The following is a 25,669-nucleotide window of genomic DNA, read 5'->3' as shown; positions in this document are numbered from 1 at the left end:
TTGAACATTTTAAAAAAAATTGTTTAAATTAATTAAAATGTAGGATGAAAAATTAATGCCAGTTTCACTCATGATAAACTTTACGAGTATTATGCCAAGCTTTCGACTTAGGAACTAGGTCAACTTCAAGGCTGTGGAACATATTTACAGATTATTAACAATAATTATATTACAATGAATATGTATAATGTAACGAAATTTACAAAAATATTTACCTAATTTACAATATACTGTTTTACATCATTAGAGGGTTGGTGTGTCTTCTGTCTTGTCTGTTCATGGACTGAGTGTAATCGGTCTGTGTGTGATATGTGTTTGGTTGTAAGGAAGTCAGTGTTGCCAATTGTCCAAGTATTTTGTAGTAAGTTGGCGTATATGTTGTTTAAATTGTTGTTGCCAGTTTTGATAAAAATAATGAACAGTAATTAATTAAAATGTTGTAACAGCAGGGATATCTCCTAGAACTGGAAGAAACTTCTTTCGTCACTGGTTCAGCCATTAGTAATCTTTCAGATCATACTGAACGACCTACCTGAGAGGCCCTCACTTCACATCATTCTGAATTCAGGTAACAGGAAACGTAGATTAGAATCACAGCCTTTCTCTGTAAGCACTTATGTGACACCTAGCCCAGAATTGTAGAGAAAAGTCACGTCTATTCCAGTACGTTGTAATCCATTTTCTACTGTCTGGAGTTTGTTCCATATTTCTGGAATTGAATAAATAGTGGCTCTCACCGTACTATAGCCTCTTTGACTATCTGATTTTGATGGTAATTATTTATTTTGTACATAGATTTTTTTTCCCTTTGTTGAGGTTGCAACCCCCAAATTTCTAAGGACCTCTAAAGAGCTTTCCACCACACTCGCAATGTTGATAAGAACGCAGTAAAATACCCTCGCAGCAATAAAAAATTAATCAATTTTTTGCAGCACTAATCAGTTCCGGCGGTGTCATTTTACTGCGTATATTCTTTTAATACGGAATTATTGGAACATATTGCCCAAGGTTGCAATCACATTATCATAACATTTCGCATTGTTATGTAAATTTCTTTTATTGTAATTATATAGGTTACATAATATTTCCTTATCGTTCGAATACCAGATTAGGTACTTCTTAGAGCAAAGGTCGCTACTTAAGTAGCTCTAAAGGCTAGTAAGTTTGATCTATTTGAGGTACGGGCAGCATTTACTCTTTTTAACAGACCTGAAAACAAAAGTTTAAATTTTTTATTACGTCTAAAATATTTTTAAAGAAGAGTGAAAATGGGTAATAACATGAAATTAACTAATATACAGGGTGTTTCAGGTTTAAGTGTCCTAACTGAAAATATGAATTTAGGACCTCGAAACAAGAAAAAAATTTCCTATGAAGGTATACCCGTTAAAGCTCTGTTTATGAGATATTCACGTCTAAAGATTTTAGATCGAATGATAAATTGATTGTATAACTGCTAAAATCACCTTGTATCTCTAACTGCACATACCAATATTGACATTTTACGGAATAATACCATCTGGAATTTGCACTGTGCACTTTCTAAATAATAACTCTTTCTCAATAACATTATCAGTTTGACGCATTTACAGAGTTCGCATCATTATGCATCGCATTTATTCTAACAGTGAATATGCCAATATGGTGTTTGTCTATGGTTTTTGCAATGCTGCCCATTGTGAATATTCCGTGCAATTTCCGAATATAAGATTACCATACAAGACTATCTTACAATATTTTGATAATAATCTGTCCGCCAGTGTACGAAGGGATGCATTATTAAATTTTTTTTTTTTTATTATAACCTACCTAATAATTCATAAAATGGAAATCTTTAGACGTGAATATCTCATAAACGAAGCGTTAACGGGCATACCTCCAAAGGAAAATTTCTTCTTGTTTTGAGGTCCTAAATTCATATTTTCAGTTAGGACACTTAACCCTGAAACACTCTGTATAAGTTGATAAACATTTAAAAACGTACCAAATCACACAATTTTTAATCTGCCTTTGAACCCAGAACCGTCTTTTTTTGCACTCCGTGATGCAATTTGTAACTTTACGAGGGTCGTTTGAAAAGTCCGTGCAAAGTCAGAGAGATAGCACCACTGGCGCGTATCGAGGTTATGTTTAGTTAGCAGCATCTCTTGGAAGAACACACACCAAGTTTCAGCCAGATCGGTCTATTTCTTTGTGTTTGGCATTCGTTTGAATCGAGGAAGTCGAGTGATTTTCAAAAAATGGACGAAAAAGAATTTCGTGTGTTGATTAAACACTACTTTATGCAAGGCAAAACGCCTCAGGAGACTAAAGAGAAGCTTGATAAACATTATGGTGACTCTGCACCTTCGATTAGAACAGTTTATAAGTGGTTTCAAAATTTTCGGAGTGGCCATATGGGCACAAGTGACGCTGAACGTTCTGGACGCCCTGTTGAGGTTACTACTCCAGGAATCATTGATAAAATCCATGATATGGTGATGGATGACAGAAGAGTGAAGGTGCGTGAGATTGCTAGTGCTGTGGGCATCTCGAATGAACGGGTACATAATATTTTGCATCAACATTTGGACATGACAAAGCTATCCGCAAGATGGGTGCCGCGATTGCTCACGCTTGACCAAAAACGAAATCGTGTGAAGTGTTGCAAGGACGGTTTGCAGCTGTTCCAGAAGAATCCGCAGGACTTTAAGCGTCGTTTCGTCACTGTGGATGAAACATGGATACATCACTACACTCCTGAGACCAAAGAACAATCTAAACAATGGGTTACCAAGCACCAAGGGGGAATCTGCGCCAAAAAAGGCGAAGACCGTTCCTTCGGCCGGAATGATTATGGCGACTGTCTTTTGGGATTCGCAAGGAATAATCCTCATCGACTATCTGGAAAAGGGTAAAACTATTACAGGTGCATATTATTCATCGTTATTGGACCGTTTGAAAACCGAGCTGCAAGAAAAACGCCCACGATTGGCCCACAAAAAAGTCCTTTTCCATCACGACAACGCACCAGCTCACACCTCAGCAGTTGTGGTCGCAAAATTAATGGAAATAGGGTTCCAACTCGTTTCACATCTCCCCTATTCTCCAGACTTGGCTCCCTCGGACTACTATTTGTTCCCCAATATGAAGAAATGGCTGGCGGGAAAAAGATTTTATTCAAACGAGGAGGTGATTGCAGAAACGAATGGCTATTTTTCAGACTTGGACAAATCCTATTATTCGGAAGGGATCAACAAACTAGAGCAGCGTTGGACGAAGTGTATAAGCCTAAAAGGAGACTATGTTGAAAAATAAAAAAGGTTTACCCCAAAAAATTAAGTAGTTTTTATTTTTGCACGGACCCTCGTACATTGATTGAACCCAGATTTTTTTTTGTTGCTTTTTTGAGTTTGATGACAAATTGCAAAACAACGGCCATATACGTTATCACTTCCGAACATTCATAACATCTTTATACAATGGAATTTCACTTGACATTTATTCTGGTGTTATTGATTAAAATCTGGTTCATTGTATTTATTTAGCATTGCGAAATATTTATTTGTATTGCGTTGAATTTCTTTCAATTCCTGTTATAACTCGTTATCAATGTTAACCTGTTAACCGAAAAAAGAGAATTAAATATTAAATCATTTTCGTATTTGCTTCACAAATATAAATATTTTAAAATTCTTTTCTTTATTTTATTTTTTATATATTTATATACATACATATATTTTGAAATTGATGAATTTTTCAACAGAAATTTCGCTGATAATTTCACTCACAAAATCAACCGCACAAAAATAACTAAAAATTTAATAGTCAACAATTCAATTATTCAAAACAAAACAAAAAAATTAAAAATTGTTAAAAAAGAAGTATTTTGAAAAGTGTTGATTGATTAATTATCGTAATAATACAGCATTTGTGTAATATCGTTGCAACATGCACCTTGTTGATTTAAATCATTGAATTGATGTAAATTGATTGGCGGTAAGTTTGTGAGTAACATTATCACCATTATTATTACAAATGTGGAAGCGATTGCCCTAGAAATATCTCTACTAAAATGATCATTGGATGGAACAAAACCACCATCAAAATGGATGGACACCAATGTGCACTATTCTTGAAGATTCACCATATTAAATGGTAATACCAGCAAAAAGGCCTTTTTAGCTTCAATTTTTGATTGAGGAGATGAGCAGAACGTCCAAATTGGGGGACTAAATTCATAAAGCAAAGCAAGGAACTGCATCTAATTCAAGCATTTTTAACATTTAACTGCAAGTAATAAGATGCAATGAAATGTCTCTTAAGTTTACGTTAGAAACGTTTCTTTTTTCATTTAAAGTTCGTAATTAGTCCAGACTTATCACCAATCTTTGCCGGATTCTCATTCGTAGAGTAATACTTAGAAATTTTGACTAGACTAGACTAATATTTTCTACTCTCCGTTGGGTGCAATTTTAGATTATAAGATTTAGGTTATTTTAAATTCATTAATCAAGGTTAACCTTTATAGTGAGCAACAGAAATATATTTATCATCCCCTAACTTGCAGCCAGCTCTTGTAGCAACGACAAATTGATAGTTCAAACGCAAAAGTAAACAACCTATTATTTGTATAAAAATCTTGCAATGAATCGATTGCTAACTTTGAAAAATGACCACCAGTTACGAATTCTGTCTTATAGCGTACGCATTCAATGCACATTCTCTCTTGAACATTTCAAAGTGTGAATTTAGATTGTATGGAAGGATTTACAATTGCAATATTTCTCTGTATGTATTTAAATGCCAAGGATGTCGGTTAGTGCGCATTGTGAACATTATCTCTTTGCCAGGCATATTTTATGCTGAAAATCCATTATCTCTTTCAAATTTATGGTATCGACCACCTTACAGTAGTCTAAAACTGAAGAAGCCTGATTGTTTAACATTATATTATTATAAAGAAATAATCTTTATTCTTCACCAATTTCGTATCTTTATGATACAATTGAATTGGTTATTTTCTTGGCAATAAGTAAGTAATCGCCTATTTTTTCAGGCGGGCTTTACGTCCAACTACGTCGTGGACGGAGGCCACTAGCAAACAAACTTTACTCTAAATTTCTTTTATTAACCATTAAATAAAATCCAAGGCCCAAAGACCGGGAATCGAACCCAGTACCACAATGCATATTAGCTTTGCAGGTCTCGCCTATAACCTCTCGGCTACCGTGGCGCCTTTTTCTTGGCAATATTTGGGTAAGTATAACTTCAGATGTTAATTTCAACATCAAAGACCATAAATGAAACAGAATAGACTACCACTGTTTGCAATCAGAAAAATAACGTAAGACACAGCAGAACCAAAATGAATATTTATTTAAATATAGAATTAATGTTTTACCAAAACAAAAGAAAAACAAAAATTAACAAGAATTTACTATTATGTATATATTTTGCACTCGGTGGCCATAAAAATAAAGTATTATACAATGTATTTATTAATAAAACCAGCAGGGGACGCATTATAATAAATTAAGTAGAAATAAAGTGCACTTTATCTAAAAATTTATATCATATTTTTGCATAATAAGTGAGATAACTAATGCATATTATAAAATAAAAAAAAAAATCGAAGAGAAAATGTTTTAAAAAAAGCCAACAAAACATCGGTGAAGATGTGATGATAAAATTAGTTTATAATAATGCGGTTTACAAATCTCCTTCAAATAATGAGCTAGAAAGATGCTGTTGAGCAGAATTGAAAGAGTAAATGTGTACTATAATTGCCAATATTTTCGCTGAGATTACACTAATAAAACATAAGATACAGCAATTCGAAATATGAAGGAAATTTAAATTTCACAAATTTTAGCACCTTATATCTCCTTCAAATATTGAGCTAGAAAGCGGGATTTATACACAATTACAAAAAAAAAAAAAAAATACACAGCTCTTCTGAAAACATGGAAACAGTGGCGAAGGTTCTTTTTGGACTCTGCTTTCCCCAAATATTTTAATAAGTAAATAAACAATATTTTCAGATGCATTTACAAAAAAAATAATAATAAAGTACTTTTGAATTACGTGCCCTAAGTATGAACAAAGTTGAACGTTCAAGAATTATATGAAATGCTGGCGCCTTCTGCACATGTGCAAGTTGTTCACTGCGACTATTATTACAACTTGATACTATTGAGATATCGAAAGGCTAGACTTTCGCGAGTTGTTGAACTGATAAGGTGTGTTTTTTATCACACTGTAATGGTTGTACTGTAAAATTGTATTTTAATTTCAATGGAAGTGTTCACGGCCAAGCGGAAAACCTAATTTGGACTTTCTGTAATTTCTTTATTTTGACGCCCACATCCAAACCTGCAATGTCTTGAGCCACCCAATCTTTTTTTTAAAAAATTCAGGGCTTCGAAATTAGTGAAATTGAGTGAAAACTGAACTTAACCCTTGAGCCGTCACCTATCGTAAAGTGCTATAATCCGTCACCTCGGGTCATATTGACCCAGCATTAAAAACTATTAAATAAAAAGGAAAAACTAACTAATATCATGTTATAGGGAATAGAAATCGAAGGCAAAACATTTATTAATACTTTAATAAAACAGAAATACAAATTAAAAAAAAAAATCAATAATATAAAGATGTAATTTCTAAATGAGGTGCTGCTTAGCATGTAATGAAAAACAGAGAAAATATTTACAGTTTACAATTAAAATTAAAACAGTTAATTAATTACAATTATTTGTACAGTTAGTGCTGTGTATCTTACTGAGTGTATCTTACATATGTAATTTTTACAGTTACTGCAAAAAGTATGATATTTATTGTCCCTTGTACTAGGACATATGTGGGCATCTACTTCGTTTTTTAGGGTTAGGAATGTCTTCTTCATTTGTTGCAATCGGAAGAGTTGTTGCGCCTTCTTCTTGCAGATACATATTGATCCTCACCTTCAAATTCCGTGAGATCACGGTGCTCAGCGATCTTCTGATAATGACGTTTCGCAATAATTGATGCCCCAAACTTTTGAGGAAGGTGCGTCGTTCCATTTTGAAATTTATATTTTTACGTTGAGCATTATTTTTATATGTGATATACGCATTAAATCCTACCCTTACTTCCACTGGGGTCGCTCCCTTAGCTTTTACACAGTGGTGGACCGCGATAGACTTCGGTCACTCAACTCCCAGAACAATCTCCACGGACAATAGCTACATCCCCCTCGGCGGCAAGACCACTTTGATACTCGTATAATATTATTAATAGCAATAACAATAAAAAAAAATTCCTTTTATTGAATAAACTTAAAGAATTAGTTGCTTCGGAAACAGTTTTATTGGAGGAGATAAATGTTACTCAAGGAGTCACCTCTGGTCAAAACACTAAGAAATGAATGACACAAGCCGCCACCTCGGGTCAAAATTGCTGGTTCGCGCCCGTTCAGCAGGCGGCGGGAAAAAATCCTATGCCATCTCAATCAAAATACGTCAAAAAGAGATAAATAAAAATTTCGCGAGCCCAGCCCTTATAGATATTAAAATAGAAGGCTTGAAAGTATGAGTCGGGTCAATACGACCCGACGTGACGGCTGAAGGGTTAAAAAATCAGACACAATCCTGTCTCGAGCGGAAAGAAAAAGTAAAATGTAATGTACGAAGAAAAAAAAAAAAAATTCTCTGTTTCAGAAAGGTTTTTAAGTAACACTTGAGAACGTGAGTAAAACAATACACTCTTAAACCAGGGAGACACTACAAGTGTTATTTCCGGTCTATGTGGCAAAAGAGCAAAAAAAATTTGCGGAAGGATATGATGTCATAATCTTTAAAGCAACCAGTGATAAAGAAAATTCTAAGAATAAGGATAGACATTGGAGAGTTCTTTAACCTGTATTAATCGATGTGGTCTATGATTGCTTCAAAGGAAAAAGGTTCACACACTATCGTTTCCTTTTTGTACTTAATGTGAACTCGAGTCACCTCACTATTCAGAAGATACAATTTTTTTAATACAAGATAATTCATTTCATTCAAAATTCTTTTTTTGTTTTAAATCTTTTATTGCAATTGCACCACTGCAACAGTTGTTGCAACAAGTAAATGTGGTAAAAGAAAAAGGAAATAGAAGAAAATCATGAGTGGAGAAGGCTGAAGTGGTGTCACTCCAGTAACGTGCTTTGCTCTTACGATAAGAGAAGATCACGAGAGGCCATCTTCTCTTCAATCTCCTTAGAGGATTACCTGGTAATGTGGAGGAAGATAGGTATTCTATGAGAGGATTAGGATGAGCTGCTGTAGAGGAATGAAATTTGAGAAAACGAGTGTTAGCAAGATCTGTAATGAAAAGGATTTTGAGGTCACATTATGGATAGTGGAGGTTAGATACATAGAACGGAGCGTTAAGAAGTTTTCGAAGTATTTTTGTCTATAATGTCTGGAGGCGTAGTGAGTTGGAATGTTTAGTCGATCCCCATACTTCGATGCCGTATGACCAAATAGGTTGCAGTAACAGTAGATATAAGAGTCTTTGTAGGTTGTTTCGAACGTTTGTCAAGTAGTCTGGCGAGAAGTTTTGTAGCGTTGGTTAGTTTCTTGTCTTTTCAGTCTAGTATGGGGGATTCCATGTCAACCGTTTTTCTAGGTGTAGTCCAAGGTAGCGTACTTTGTCCACAGTTGTTACAGAAGTTTGGTGAATGAAGATGGGAGGTAAGATTTTCCGTCTGAGAGTAAATACTATAAACTTTGACTTCGTAACGTTGGTTTTGATTCTCCATTTGAAAAGCCAGTCCTGGTAAGTGGTTGATGTGTGTTTGTAGAGTTCGTGTAGCGATAAGAGGATCAAAATGAGGAGATAAGATAGCAGTATCGTCCAGCAAAGGTAGAAAGAATGGTATTTGGATGTTGAGGTATGTCTGCTGTATATAAGGAGTAAAGAAGAGGACCTAGGACACTGCCCTGAGAAACACCAGCTCGAGCTAGACGGATATCGAGAGTCTGCTGCTCCACAGTTGACCCTGAAATATCGATCTTTTAGGTAAGATTTGAGGATGAGGTAGTAATTCAAAATTCAAAATGATTTTTTTACGGTAACCAATAACTCAAAAACATGCATTATTAAGAAAAAATAGCCCTTGATTAATCCAAGAATTATAGATACGGATTGATATCTAATATTTCTTTTGGCCACTTTATTTATTAAAACATTCTTAATTGTTTCTTTTTGTTTGCAAAAAACGGAAAAGAGTTTGTACATAAGTGGTTTAATGATCCGGGATATCTCTTCCCTATAGGAGAATCCAGATTAGAAGTATTCAGGAGCAAGTTCTGGGGTAAGAGATCTAAATAAATTAAATAAACAAAAAGTGGGAATCCTCGATTCCTTAGTCTGGCTATTCAAGGACTTGGAGGATCTGAAAAGGAAATAATTCTACTTTAAGTCACTTCCACTGTTCACGACCTTCAGCGGGGACTACGAACTCAAAAGACTGCTCGAAGTCAATTGTATTTTATGTTCTCTTTTTCCTTCTTTTTTAATTCTCCTTTATATAAACAAAAATAAAAAATTTAACGATAGCAGTTAAAATTGTAAATTAAAGAAAGAGATAAAAAGATATTTTAGATTTATATATAGCTTAAGCATTGTCCTGCACGACAAGACATTATGGAATCTTACGGGCTATTTGCATCAAAAAAGCAATCTTTATATTGGACATCAAAAAATGTTTTTTTTTGCCTAAAATGGGACACCCTTAAATGCAGTCACATTCATCGCGAAAACTAAATCTTCGAGAATTTTATTGAAATATTTCTGATAACATTTTAAATTTAAAAACTTTCCAAAAAATTATGTTTTACACAAGAAATATGGATTTCGAAATAACCTGCGCCCCCCCCCCCCAAAATATGACTTTTGTAAAATTTGGTGGGTGTGAACAGTGACGGTTCAAAATAACAGAAAATCTCAGATAGTTTTGTCAATTTAAATTCATTAATGTTACATTTGGGAGGATTAATTATGTCACTAAAATTCTGAGTCCAAAATAAATGTTTAATAACATTTTCTAAGTTTGAATTTTCTAAGTTTTGGAGCAATATTTTTTGAAAGCCATTGAACTAAACTCTACTTAACTAGACTGCAAATAAATAAATTCTGTAATAAAGACTTATCTTAATAAAGGGTTTGATTTATGGCTGTTGAGCTAGTTGAACAGCAGAAGCATTCCTATCTAAACTACGAGAATTTGATTCAGGATTAAAAATTGGGGGAATGGATCAAATTGAACGGATTGAACGTTTCACACCAGTGCTTTTAGCTTCCCATTTGCTCAGTTAAAGAATCTTTTTTTTTCTTTTAAATCCAAATTAATTTTAAGGTAGGATTCGGAGATGTCAAGATCCCCTCAAAAAATATTTTATTTTATTTATCCAATATAAAAGCCAAATAACTTTTAATAAAAAGCTGAAGTTTGAAGAAAATATAAGAGAACTGCAATAAGAGAGCGCCATTTCAAAGTTTTGTTTTTTTACTGCCATCTTCAGTGGCTATTTCTGTATCTTGGAGCTAGTTATTAAAGTTGGACATATGATTAATTAGAGATTGCTATAATCTAGTTCGTTTTTGAAAACACTTGCAATATAAATGCATTTAAAATGCTAAAACAAATAAACAAAAATTGCTAAACGAGTCTAAAATAATACTACACTATTTCAAGCCCAAGGTTGGCTGATAATTCCAGACAAATCTTGATATGTTTTATGTCGTATTTATATTCATTCCTAGAGAATGTAACCTCATAAATAATTCAGAAACCTCCAAGTGGTATTACTGCATTGCCATAAATGTATCATTAGGAGGGTATCATCTAGTTATTTAATGTAAATAATGTTAGTTAGAGGCGCCACTGTAAGCCAAGTGGTTGGAGGCGAGGATCTAAGATGGGCTAAAATTGTAATCTATTAAATTCTAGTTGAATTAAAACAAAATTTAATTTTAATCATTATTAAAATTTAAAAGTTGATTAGGCCAATAATAGTTGATAGAATTAAATTCACTGCTACAATAATTATATTGGAATTTACTCATTTAAAATTTTTAAGCATAAAAAAATTAATATGAAAATTAAAATGAAATAATCAGGATTTTAATTGATTGAATTAAATTCCAAATTTAGTTTTAATCACTTTTGATGATTAATTTCTTTAATTTAATCAAGCAATCTCTTCTTCCTCATCAGTGCCGCAGGGGAGTATACTTGGCCCCGTTCTCTACACAGTATACACATCAGACATACCTGGACAACCCTCTACACTACTCTGTACATATGCAGACGACACAGCCATATTAGCCACAAGTACACATCCTTCATCAGCTTCATACAAGTTACAGACACACCTTACATAAAATAGAATCCTGGGCAAAGAAGTGGATGATTAAAATGAACCCACAGAAATGTCAGCATGCCACGTTTACTCTCCGGCGGGGCTCCTGTCCACCTGTCCTCTTCAACTGCAATCCTTAAAAGACAAGCAATGAAGAAAGGTGCAAAACTGTTTTACAGACTACTTGGACGAAGCTCCAAATTGTCCATTGAACACAAACGCTTAACATACAACACTATCCTCAAACCTATGTGGACTTACGGACTATAGCTGTGGGGTTCAGCCAAACCTACAAACATAAGGACTGTACAGAACATTTCAGTCAAAACTACACCGACAGATAGCTGACGCTCCTTTCTACGGTGACTAACCTCACCCTTCACACCGACCTCAACATTCCCTTCATAGAGCAACACGCCAAGACTAAATACCAAAAATTCCATACCACTCTCCTCTTGCTCAAATCCTCTTGTACTGTCTCTCGCTTCCTCTGACATCCCTAACAAATCTCGCCGACTGAATCGCCAGTGGCCCCGCGACTTCCTCGCAGTCTGACGACCTAAAAATCATATCCTGCAGAGAGTGCGACCACTGGGTAGTTTCTCTCCTCCTGCCTTTCACGCATCCATTTATCTTTCATTCTTCCTATTTGCTTATTGTATAGTAATTTAAGTGATTAAGTTTCTATAACCACAACTTTGCCAATGGTTGAACCAGGAACGGGCCAATGCACCTTTATATTCTGTCTGGCTGGTGCCTCATCACCATCAATATTATCACTTTTCTGTAACTCGGCACCTTCATTTTACCAATACGAGTTTCATCAATTGTAGAAAGTGCTAACTATTGTTCCCTTTCTATTCCCAAAGACCCTCTCCAAAAATTGGGAGGTTCACTCCTTTTGCCCATATCTCCAATACATTTTTTGTTGAGGAGAGTGCTTGAAGATTATCGCAATCCGTTCTTTGGAATAAGTTCTGATGACGTCTTTATTGACGTAGTATCGCTGAAGTAATTGTTTGGTAGGGGCACCATGACTAATAGCAGTTTTGACATTGAAATCTGTAAAACAAATAGCCAAAATAGATATTTACAGGACAAGTAACAAACAATACTTTTAACTTTCAAATTGTTACCAGCTCACAGAAAACACTGATAAATAGGAATAAAATATTGTACAGCCTTGAGTAAAAGGGTCCAAAAAGATGAAAAAGAAAGTTACATTAAAGTAACCAATCCAAGATAACCTAATGTGAGCTACCTTTAAATTCCAATGATGTCGAATCTTTCTCAATATTTTTTTTGTTTTAACTCGTTTTCTCAAATTTCATTCCTCTACAGCAGCTCATCCTAACCCTCTCATAGAGCACCTATCTTCCTCCACATTACCAGTTAATCCTCTAAGGAGATTGAAGAAAAGATGGCCTCGTGATCTACTCTTATCGTGAGAGCAGTATAGCAAAGCACGTTATTGGAGTGACACCACTGGGTGCCTTCTCCACTCGTGATTTTCACATAATTTTTATCAGGAACCACATTTGCTTGCTGCAACAATCGTTGCAGTTGTGAATTCTAATAAAAGATTTTTAAAAAAATAAATATAATTTTTCAATTATGTAATGTTTTGTTTGTTTACTTTATCACATAAATCCATACTTCGTGCATAAAATTGTTTAGTAGCTGCTGATGAAGGGGCACCCGTGCTGATGAGGGGCACCCGAATCGTAGAGCACCAATAAAACTTTTTAAAATGAATACTTTCTGCAGCCATTGCTGATTATCCTTTCGTGTAGTAGACACCATCGCTTCTTCACTCGAGCGAAAACAATACTGCGCTGGAGTATTCCTCGATGTATCGCAAGCCTTTGACCGAGTCTGGCACGAAGGTCTACTATGGAAACTCAAACGCATCCTTCCTAGCACTTATTACCTCATACTCAGCTCTTACCACTCTGACAGATTCTTTCAAGTTCTTCAAGGCACTCACTCACTCTTCCATCTATCCTGTCCTTGCTGGTGTACCACAGGGAAGTGTCTTAGCTCCTCTACTTTACACAATCTACACTGCCGACTTACCTTCTAACCTTAATACCTCTATTTACACCTTCGCTGACGACACTGCCATTCTCTCCACACACTCTGACCCTATCCTCGCAGTACGCTCACTACAGTACCACCTTCACTCAATAGAACCTTGCTTAGAAAACTGGCGTATAAAAATTAACCCAACTAAGTCTAAATACATAGTTTTCACACTCAAACGACAAACTCCACCACCTGTCTTCTTACATCACACACCTATCCCACCAGCCGACCATGTGCGGTTCCTTTGAATGTACCTAGACAAGAGACTTACCAGGAACCCCCATACGAGACTTAAACGTACCGAACTAAACAAACGATACAAACTTCTAGCCAGACTACTCGACTAACGCTCAAAACTCTCACTACAGAACAAACGACGACTCTATACAGCTCGAACTTAACGGAACAGCTAAAAAATCCAACATCAATAGACAGCAAACACTCCAATCCAAAATACTCCGCCGCATAGTTGACGCTCCATTCTATGTTAGCAACCACACACAATACATACAGATCTCCAAATTCCACTCACCTCCGAACTTGCCAAAATTCGATATAAAAATTTTCATCAAAAACTCTCATTTCATCCCAACCCTTTAGCTGCAAACTTATCTTCAACTACGCTACCCTCCAATCCTCGAAGACAGCTGAGGCGCCGTTGGCCCCGTGACCAACTGGGTGACTAATGGCGGCCATCACTGGATGACCGTCATTCACGTTTGACACGTTATTTACTTATACACTTATCGCATTTGCTAATTGTACATTACAATTACAATAAAATATATAATTTTTTTTTATAATAATTGAATACATACGCGTGTAATTTATTACTGTTCTCACAGCTTCCACGAAAATAGCAAAAAAAATATGTATATATTGATACACAAACCAAAAAAAATAAAAGAGGTAAATATTATTTAACTGTGTCCAAAATAGATAAGATTAGAGCTATTAAGGGCTACGTAATAATTAAATCGCATTATATATTGTGTAATACTTAGATAATGAAAAATGAAATAATCTTTGCAAATAATTCGATGATTGGAAATGTGTTGTGATTCATACAGAATTGTGATAAATCATTCCCACATTACTTTAAGAGTGGTTTTTGTTTTGTTTTTTTGTTAAGTTATTGACATTATTATCTCTAATAATTAACAAATATCTTAAGAATATTGTTCAATATTTTGATTATACATTAGGATGCGGAAACAAAATTAATAAATGTACGTTATCTTGTGTTTCTGCACCCGAGAAGACAAACGAAATTATTGCCAATTTTAGTTTAATTATTATTTTTTTATTTATTTATAGTCAAGCTTTCGTCCTGAGTAATTGTAGAGTCGTAGTAGAATCCTGTAGGTTTCATTCTGTACTGCAAAAGCAGATAGGGATGAGACAAACGCTTCTTTTTTCCTATTGGACTATGTAAAAATTAGCCAAACTGTTCTATTTGGAAGATGAAAAGTTGAACTGTAGAACGTTGTTGTCCTAATCAAAGAGGCATTGCTTTTTGTGGACTAACTAGCTGGATGGGACCAGAAATCCTATTTTACGTTAGTGGGCGATGGGTACGCTATTCTAGCTAGCGATGTTCTTCATACTCGGAACTTTAGCGACTCATAGATACTTCTTTAAGGTTATGTACGTATAATATCTAATGGGGGCTACTTTGAGGAGGATAACGTTGTAGTGGACGAATAAATAACATTCTTTCTCAAAAAAACGAACATTTTCGTTATTTTTTTGAACCCACCTTGTAAATATAGGCCAGATTATGTAAGCGTGAGAACACCGCCTAGTTTGGGTCAAGAGCTATATCCAAGCGAGTCCTCTAGGAAGTCTATCGTTTACTTTCCTAGCTGAGGCTAGTGGGCAACACATATTGGTCTTAACAGCCTCCATATCTTCACCACTAGGCCAAGCGCATTTCCACGCAAAACGATTACCATATCGGCCATAACATTAGGTTGGTAAGAAATCCGGAGAAATTTAGTCAAGAAATCTATCTTTGCTAAATACTAAACCTTCCTGCAACCTCTTTGTGACAACGCCAAGGTGAAACTCGACCAAGGAGAGCATGCTACTTCCCGATATCTTAAGGAAGACGGAAATGGCTCAGGTGAGACGGGTGAATCTGGGTCTGTGTGAAGGTCGATCTCCGTTGTAGCAATTAAACTTAAAATTCTAATTCAACGGTTAAATCAGCGCAACAGAACCTCATGCAAACTGGCTTATTACAAATTAACCAAAAGTGATTTAACCATTGTTAATGAATAAATCTACTGTTTGCATTGCATTGTCGAAAAGTATTTATTATCTTATTAAAAAATGGTACAAGCCAGTCAGAACATTCAAATCCATTTAAATCTTCTCGAAACCTGGTTCCGAAAATGGAAAATTAAAATTAATGAACAAAAATCAGTGTACATTACTTTTACATTACGAAAATCTGCGAGTCCTCCAGCTCAACTGAACGGTGTAACGATTCCTCCAGCTGACGTAGTACGATACTTAGGACTGTACATTGACAAGACGTGAACAGTCGCTACAAGCTACTTACTAGACTACTTGACCGCCAGATCCAAACTCGACTTGAATCACAAACTGACAATTTACAAGACACTGTTAAGACCCATATGGACATACAGAGCAGAAGTGTGGGGCTCAACCAAACCTTCTAACTCCAAACGCCTGCAGACTCTACAGTCTAAAATCCTATGGAAAATCCTGAATGCTCCATACTACATTTCTAACCTTACAATACACAATGACCTTCACATCCCTTTTGTCATTGACCTAATAAAGTCTCGCTACCGCAACTTTCACAGCCTCCTAGCTCTCCATCCTAATCCTCTTGTACAACAACTCTCCTCTCCTCACCTTCCCGACAATCCTCCACGTCGCTTGAAGCGGAAGTGGCCTAGAGATTTATTGTGATTAAATCATTGTGAAAGAGTTTCACCAGTGGATGATTGCTCTAACCATGACATTACAAGTGAACTGAACCAGTAAGATCAAATTTACCTGACGCAACAATTGTTGCAGTTGTAAATATACAAATAAAGTGAAAAAAAAAATGTAATTATAGCCATAATACGAGTAGATTTCAGCTTGCACCATCAGCAGAAACAGTTTCCAAGTGTCTGATGAGCGAGTTACAAATCTATACTCTTTCCATGTCAGTTCTCCGAATCACGCTACATCCACATCTCCATGGTTTACTAGGTACACACCAATACACAGAGAACTTGACATTGAAGCCATTCACACTCACATGACCAAACGGACAGACAACTTCTTCCTCACCCTTCACACACTGCCATCTACATCTCATTACCACCTTGAGGCATGCCTACAGCAGTCTCAAGAAGACGCAAACCAAGACTGTGTCAAAATCTATAAAAAAAAAAAACTGGACTCCATTTAAAGTATTTATCACTGCATTTAAAGATCATCATGATGTAACTCATACTTATTTTGTAAATAATAAAAAATTTTGGGCATTGCAATGTAAATAGTAGATTTATTCATCACCAATGCTTAAATCAGATTTGGTTAATTTGTATTCATCCAGTTTGGATGTAGTTCTTTAACACTAATTTACATTTTCCAGACTTTAACGAAGTGACGATTCTTGTCTAGAATCAGTTCTTAATCTTCAGTTTCAAGGTTGACCAAAATGATTCCCATCTGCTGAATAAAGATAATTATAAAAGACTATTCCATTTTAAGGCTATGGAGCTACTAGAAAGCTATGCCTAGGTAGTCAATAAAATCAGGAATCAATATAATACAGATTAGGAAAATTTTATTACCTACTGGTATTAATTGACACACTTCCACTCTTTTGCAGAAAGCACAGCTTAAAATCCAGTCATTACCTGTTTATATAATGTATTCTGTATTTATTTTATTGTTTGTCACGTAACTGTTAGGATTAAGCAATAACACTAGACAAGATGAAATAATAAGTGTTAATTGTCTAATAAGAACTATTTTAGTTCAGTTAATAACGTGAAGTTAAAACAAAATCTCGTGAACATTCACACCACTTTCTCTTACTAGTAAGTCACAATTAGTTTTTGAAACTCCGAAAATTTGAGTCACATTCAGATTCACTCTTAATGGTATTTAGTATAATAGTAGCCTTAATAAGAATGTCCTGTAAAAGTTGTAGATTTCGAGGTATGTAATCACTAAGTATACTAAATAAATATAAACTTAAAAAAATAAAATATCAGTAAAGAGTAGCACCCATTTAACCAAAATTGATTGTAATAGGTTATCAAACTATTAATAATAAAATCTTTAAAAATCATTAAATAACAGTACTATGCAAATAAACACAAAAAAATGACCTGGAATAATATTTTTAGTTGGTTATACAACTTCTTTACAACAAGTACCCAATTAATGGGCTATATTAAATTAAAGTTTAAAAATGAATGAATTATAATTACAAGTATTATTTATTTGTTATTAACTATGTAATTTGTGCTCACATAAGACGAATTTAAGTCTTAAATTTCGTTTTAACTCCGTAATTCAAATTACAACAGTAAAAGACCAACTCCAACTTTCCCTTTTTCTTTTTAATGTGTGAGTGAATGTGATGACTATTCAGAATAAAGATAAATCTCAAGAATAATTTGGAATAGAATTAAAATGAAGTGCCTTTTTAATACTAACTATGGTGATGAGATACATCTTTTATTATTCTAACAGAAAATATTTATGGGTGATAAAAGGCCAGCATAAAGGGTCTGTGATATCTAATACATTTTAAAAAATATGATACTAGAAGTATGAATGAAATGTGGAATACTTGCTGATTTGTGTACCTTTTGGCGTTTAATCAAAACACCCTTATAACCTTAAGTATAACCCTTAGATTAGATTGTACAGGACGGGCGGTTCCACCAAAAAAGGGGAAGGAACGCAGGCAATCCTGATGCCCATTGTTCCCCGCCCACCCCTCATCTCATGAGAGATACCGGGGTTTAAAAACAAATCCGGCTAAAAATTACCAGATGCTAATATAATAACCTAACAAAGTAGCTACAGGACACTAGGGAGCTTGACGACTCAATCGCCCAGTGCACTGAATAAACCTAGAAAGTTCATTAAGATTACCAGATGCTACAATCTCCGGTAGGGAGACATTTGACCTTCCGAAGACGAGGAATCTAGTTTTAGAATAAACTGGGCACACCTCAACAAAGTGCCTCACAGTTTCATCGGACTCACCACAGCCAGCACAATTTGGCGACTGGATTAGGCCACATTTAAAAAGATGATATGCTAAATTCGCATGTCCACTCAACACCTGAACCAACTGGCGGATCCGGGACCTGCTAAAACCAACCATATCCGTTCTTGACAGGCCAAGGATTTCCTTAGCCTGGCGGCAGTCAGTTCGGGATCTCCACCGTTTCCGATGTTCTTTCAAAATCCACTGTTCCACCTCTGTTCTACAACGTCGATAGGATACAGGGATAATGGGCTGAGGAGTCATTGTCATCAACGCAGCTCCTTCCTTTGCTGTTTCATCAGCAAGTTCGTTACCCGGAATCCCAGAATGACCAGGAGACCAAGCAACCGAAACAGTATTCAAAGCTCCTAACAAATTGAGAGCAGCATGACAAGAATTGACCGAAATTTGGTTCCTACTAGGAGAGGCCAGAGCTTTAATTGCAGCCTGGCTATCCGTGAAGAACCTAACATCAGTGTCGGCAAATCCCTTCCAGCGGAGTAAAGTAGCCGCCATCTCAATGGCAGCCAACTCCGCCTGTATAACCCTTATACTTAACTTTTTAACCCCTTAATGCACAGTATTTTTGAAAAAAAACGCTACATTTTATACGATTAAGTAAGTGTTATAGCTTGCAATCCCATGTAAATGATAAATATCAATAAAACGATTGTTTTTCTTTGCTTTCACATTATTTTCAATTCTCGATTATATTCGAGTGTGAAAAATTATAGCAGCATAAAGTACAACGCCGCTCGAATTATCTCGAGTGTGCACAGTTTGGCCAATTTAGCGCGCTCGAGTTAACTCGAGCGTGCACGTTAAGGGGTTAAACTGTAAGTTTTTGCAAAGGAGATAATAATAGTTGAACATGAAACATGACCCACAATTTTCTTGTACCTACTTTGCAAGAAAATAACCATTATTCCCAATTTTCTGTTTACCCTCACCTTTTTTTTTTTTTTTTTAATTTATTTGTTAAGTGACACCAGCGCCTAGATACGCCATAAGTAACAATGACAATTACTGACCACTACAAACTCACTAATTGAGGGGAGAAGTTACCCAGTGATAACACTCCCTAAGTCATATTCCAGGATTAGCTACTCTCCTCAGAAGAGAGAAAATCGCGAGGCCATTGGCTGATTTTAATCGTCTGGGAGGATGATCTGGTTGGTGATGAGATGATAAATGGCGGACAAGAGGATTGAAATGAGAGTGCAAGTTCTGATGAAAACTATTATAACGAGTTCGTGCAACCTGACCTACAAACGGAATTTCCAAGTCTGTGTGGATAGTTAGATTTGAAACATAAAATGGAGCCGTTAACGATAGTGCTGAGAATTTTAGACTGAAGAGATCGAATTCGTTGAAGATTGGAGCGTTTCGTTGAACCCCACAGTTCAATACCGTACGTCCAGGCGGGTTTTAGTATAGAATTGTAAATCAGTCGTTTGTTATTAAGTAAAAGTTTTGAACGTTGGTCTAGTAGTCGATAACGCCTGTAAACTTCAGTTCGTTTAAGTCGTGTGTGCGGGTTCCAAGTCAGTCTTTTGTCTAAATACAGCCCAAGATAACGGACAACATTGGCAGGAGGAATTGAGTCATAGAAGATCGGAGGAAGAGTGATCCGGCGGAGAGTAAAAGTAATATTTTGAGATTTGGTTTCATTCAACTTGATTTTCCATTTTTTAAACCATTCCTCAAGAGAAAAGAGATGAGTTTGAAGGTTTCTGTGTGAAGACCCTCACCTAAAATTACTCTTTTAAACTATTATATGCCCTATAATTTAAAGTAAATTTAGGAATTCTATCTTTTACAGAAAAAGGGAAAAAGAGAAAAAAATTGTCAAAGATGTGAGTTTTTCGATGTAACGCTTTTTTGTGCACATTTTTGAAGATCAATCCTTATACAACTGTCCTACCGGTGGAGGGTAAGAAATGGATGGGATAAGATGGCACCTAGAAGTGGTTATCGCTGACAATCGGTTCCTCCTATACTTCTTTTCTCAGAACATCCGTAGAGAACATGGGTGACGTTTTCTTTACCTGCAGGAGTAGTTTATCTGGCACCAGCGGAAGCTATAGTGTACGTAATCCATAATATAATATAGTCTATTACATATTATCTGAATAAGAAATTATAGGTCTATCATTTTACTTCAATACAATGTAGAACTAGGGAAGTTGAGACATCTAGATAGTACGAATCCTACGATTCAAGAAAACTTAAGTAAAGTAATCGCCTATTTTTTCAGGCAGGGCTTAACGCTCAACTACCAATTAGGTGTCGTGGACGGAGGCGACTAGCAAACACACTTTACTGTAAATTTCTTTTATAAACCATTAAATAAAATCCAAGGCCCAAGACCGGGAATCGAACCCAGTACCACAATGCATATTAGCTTCGCAGGTCTCGCCTCTAACCACTCGGCTACCGTGATGCCTTAGAAAACTTAAGTATATAAGCTGGTTACAGGAAGTCGAGTGACAATCTTCACATTAGATTTTAAAATATTGAGTGCTAAACTTTTAGTAAAAATTCTATGTTGGATAAATTTATCAGTTAGTATAAGAAAAGCCATTTAGGCATTCCTCAATTGATATTCTTCATTTGTAATTACGTGTTTCTAATTACTTCTTGTTCAATTAATAATGGATGACATACTAACTGTTGTAGGAAGTTAATCAGAGCAAGCAAAGCAAAATTGAATTCCTTCGGCTACGTCTTTAATAGTCAATATTTGGAATGATTAATGTATTTAGTAGGACGTATTGTCAGGAAGAGCAGCGTTTAAAACACACAGAGAGAGTGAGTACAAGTGCGCGTTGTGGTAATATGTACGGGGCATGTTGTGTCTACGCGCAGCTCCTCTGACCTTGGCGGCACAAGGGCAACGTCTTCTATATAGTAGTGAGTCTATGTTTATATCTTTGCTGGTGGTAGTGGGAGGCTGTCGACGGCAGGGAGTTCACAACGTGCTCACTTAGAGGAGCACCAGACCTCATGAGAACACCCCGCGGCGGATGTATTTTATAAAAAAGTATGACACACGCCCCTTAGACACTTTCTAGATTTTTTTTTTAGTTGTCTTTTAACACAGTGCTGACTAAACTGATAAATAATTTCTAATACCAGTAAATGAATTGGGCCATAATCTTTCTAATTATTTTTCTGGAATTTAATGCAGTCATTTGGATTTCTAGAAGGAGGTATTTGACAACTATTAACAGCTGGGAAATTTGAACAATATAACACTCACACAGTTCTGGAATTTTGTTTTACACATTACTTTTCAAGAAACAATTTCTGTCTACAATCATTAATCTTCCAGAAAAGTGGCGATCTATTTTTAGAAAAATGCATAATTTGTTGCAAGAAAGACTTATGCAGTAATTTGAAGTGAGGACGAAAAGTTTGCATGGACTAGATTTTTATAGTTAGGTTTATATCATCTGTATCGATTCTGACTAAAAAAACTTACGAATCAGACTGCTTTTTAGATTGTTAGTTCTAAGTTCTCACTGACTGAAACTACTGATTTATAAAACTATTAGACAAATTCGTATATAGTTGGGGTTGAAGTGTAGGGCTCAACCAAAAGAGAACCACTTCCAAAAATAAATTCAAACATTACAATCCAAAACTTTTAGCAAAAACTTCCAAACCCTTTACGAGGTGCTCAAGTTCAACTCTACACATTGATCTTAATCTCCTTTAGTTAAAGAGATCGTATCCCTTCCGTTATATTAAAATTTCCACGGTTATCTTCTTCTTCATTCCAATCCTCTTACAGTTGGCCTCTACCCTCAGCCAAGGTTGTCCTGTCCGCAGCCTAAAGTGCCAGTGGCCAGCAGAGCTAATGTTGCCCTAGATCTACTAAGAAATTTTTAAAGTGTAAGGGTCAATGTAAGTGAATACTGTATCCCAAACGTTTAAGTAATTAAAAGCATAATAACAGTGTTTTGCTTATTTTATTGTAGATGCAATTAATATAAAACGATTGCTGCAAACTACTGAGACCTGCAAAGCTAATATGCATTGTGGTACTGGGTTCGATTCCCGGTCTTAGGCCTTGGATTTTATTTAGAGGTTAATAAATGAAATTTACAGTAAAGTATGTTTGTTAGTCGCCTCCGTCCACGACACCTAATTGTCGTAGTTGGACGTAAAGCCCGCCTAAAAAAATAGGCAATTACTTACTGCAAAGTACTGTACACAAACTAGAAGATCCCTGACTGATCCTGTGGCGAAGACGACAGGCGGTTTTTTTTAGGAGATGCCTCTGCTTCTTTGGAGATTTAGAGTTGAAAGGCAGCTAGCCAATTCCACTAGGCTTAAGGAGACTAGACTTAAGGAGTGGTAGTACCATCTGATCCGACCGATAACTCAGATCTCGAACTGAAGTAAATTCTAGTCTCGAAGGGCTTTTAAACCATCACTAACGGGTAGTACATTTTTTTTCAAGCCCTCAGGTTCAGGTTATGTCTGTAGATGGAGTAAACGAGCTCTTATATCCTGTTTGATTAAGTTGCCATCAGGGAGATCTGAGGCACTTCGGAAGAAAAGATCGTGTCTTATTATTATTATATGTGTAGAAACGAATCAGGGGCGCGTCCTGATCCACAAAGGGTGCATTCATATAGGCTTATTGTATTATCCCCTTAAAACGTCTAGTAAATCCCGACATCTCCACCTCTTTAAGATATCCACGATTTCACCCACTAGTCATTTTTGTGAAGTGTTCTCCTCCGACCAGATCAAAACTCTTACCAGTTTCCAGTGGAATCGCTAGAAGAGCGAGCCGCTTGCCTTGTTCAGCAGAGATTAGTGTAAAGAACTTATGTGATTGGATGATGTCCCTTAACTAAGCGCTCTCCAGCCTAAAAACAACTCCTATGACCGCAGAATCGCAGGGGTGATTATCGTCATTACTTTACCCAACGCAGGATGCCTGATAACCACCAAGTGTTCCTCCACATCAGCCCAAAGTTCAAGCTAAAATATCTTAGATTATAGACCAACTTCTAAATACTAGTCCCTGCTGCCACTTTTCGTGACACCACTAATGTTTTAAAAAAATGCAATTAGAAAAGTAGGCATGCAGCGAGTAGCTGCACTTTCTGCCATCGACTCACAAGTGTGGGCGTGATACGAGCTTTACCAAAAGTACATGAAAGATTTGTTTTATGGAATAAAACGAAAGCTCTTTTTAAAGGATAGGATGCAGCAGCAGAGAGAACGGGATTTTTAAAAATATATATTAAATTTTTATTACTTGAATAATATTATATTTATTTATTAACAAGATATTTATTTCATTTAATTTCGTTGTTACCAATTAAATTGCTTATGTTTATGGAGTTGGAAATTTTATTACAAAAAAAAGAAGTCATTTTTCATTTTTATTATTTTTTACTACGTTCGTTTCAACAGTTTAGAATGCCCAGAACTCCTCGGACGGTCATCTGACCATACAGTAGTCTAGTTTTTTATATGTAAATGTATAAATATTTTGTAATTTATAAATAAAGACTATTATTATTATTATTAAATTTTTCCTAACAATTTAAGACTTTTTTTCCCAGTGCAGTGCTGGCCTCCAGATAGGGTTTTCTCGTTCCAGACAGAAAGTAATGTATGAATAGCAAATAACAATCTTTTAAACGAAGTAGATACTTCGATATAATATTAAAGAACATATGTTACTGCTGACTACCGACATGAATTTTTAATGATGGGCTATACATTCATACTCGTTGGAAACGAGAAAAACAAAATGGATGTTCAGTCATTATGTAATGGAAAGCAGGAATTATGGGATTTTGGTCGCTTGGTTACAGAAACTTTCATACTTCATGTGGTTTTTCGTTTTTGGGATATCTTTTTAATACAGACTTTTTTTAAAAAATAAAAATAAAAATGAACACTTTTTCAGTCTTACTTAAAAACCTCACCCAAAACTGAAATTTCGGGCGATAACTCAAATGCTAACAACATTTTTCATGATCAAAATACAAAATAACCTGGTGATAAATCATAAATTTTTGTTTCCTTTATTGATCAATTCGCAACTGCGTAATACATAGACGCAACAAGCAAATTTGACGAACGTAAAATACAGCATAAATATGAGATAGAACCAAAAATAAAATAATAAATAAGTAAACAAAATAAATCACAGGAAGGGCTTGAATGAAGGCCATCCATTGATGACCATCATAAGTCGGTTAAAGTTGAATACCAAATGGATTAAATACGAATATGCGGATGAGCATTTTATCGTTCGATCAGGTGATCGCGAGGCCATCGACGCGTCAGTCTGCGAGGAGGATTTGACGGGAGGTTAGTGTAGGACAGGTTGCTGATTAAGGGATTATGATGTTGGTAAAGTTCGGAGTGGAATTTGATATAGCGGGACTGGGCAAGGTCAGAAACAAATGGCATTCGCAGATCTGTGTGGATGGTATGGTTGCTGAAGTAGAAGGGTGCGTCAGTGATGGTTCGAAGGATTTTTAAAAATTTAATCTTTATTTTTAATGTCCTTATAGTTGATTAAGGCATGCAAAATTTTCAGAATAAGTAAGTAATGTAAAGTAGTGCCTATTTTTTCAGGCAGACTTTACGTCCAACTACCAATAGGTGTCTTGGACGGAGGCGACTAGCAAACATACTTTACTACAAAAATTCTCATATTAAACATTAAATAAAATCCAAGGCCTAGAGACCGGGAATTGAACCCAGTACCACAATACATACTCGTATTAGCTTTACAGGTCTCGCCTCTAACCGCTCGGCTACCGTGGAGCCTAATTTTCAGAATATATCTACTACTTTTGCAGTAATGTTAACAATTTTCTGGCTTAAAAAAACATATTTTTTATAGAAATAGCGAAAAACCCCTTGCGATTACTTTACTCCTTCTTTGGAAACGAGGGCCATACAGTTTAGAAACCAC

The 25,669-nt window shown here is 35.7% G+C and overlaps 2 long non-coding RNA genes across 2 annotated transcripts in view; both read right to left on the bottom strand.

Annotated features, from left to right (window-relative positions):
* The window catches only part of LOC141457149 (uncharacterized), a 145,945-nt gene that overhangs the window by 69,431 nt on the left and 50,845 nt on the right, over positions 1 to 25,669 (bottom strand). Inside the window, exon 3 of the long non-coding RNA XR_012460211.1 lies at positions 216 to 1,209. This is a non-coding gene — a long non-coding RNA (uncharacterized lncRNA). The remainder of the gene's footprint in view (positions 1 to 215; positions 1,210 to 25,669) is intronic.
* On the bottom strand, positions 10,925 to 14,410 carry LOC141457132 (uncharacterized). The gene is made up of 3 exons (XR_012460210.1): positions 14,273 to 14,410; positions 12,631 to 12,914; positions 10,925 to 12,431 (listed from the first exon to the last, which is right to left on the bottom strand). It is a non-coding gene; the product is annotated as an uncharacterized lncRNA (long non-coding RNA).

The sequence above is a fragment of the Rhodnius prolixus genome, unplaced genomic scaffold (genome assembly GCF_049639745.1).
Source record: "Rhodnius prolixus isolate KJV_2025 unplaced genomic scaffold, Rpr scaffold_10, whole genome shotgun sequence".
NCBI lineage: Eukaryota > Metazoa > Arthropoda > Insecta > Hemiptera > Reduviidae > Rhodnius > Rhodnius prolixus.
The sequence above is the reverse complement of the archived record's forward strand: the minus strand, read 5'-3'. Positions and strand labels throughout refer to the sequence as shown.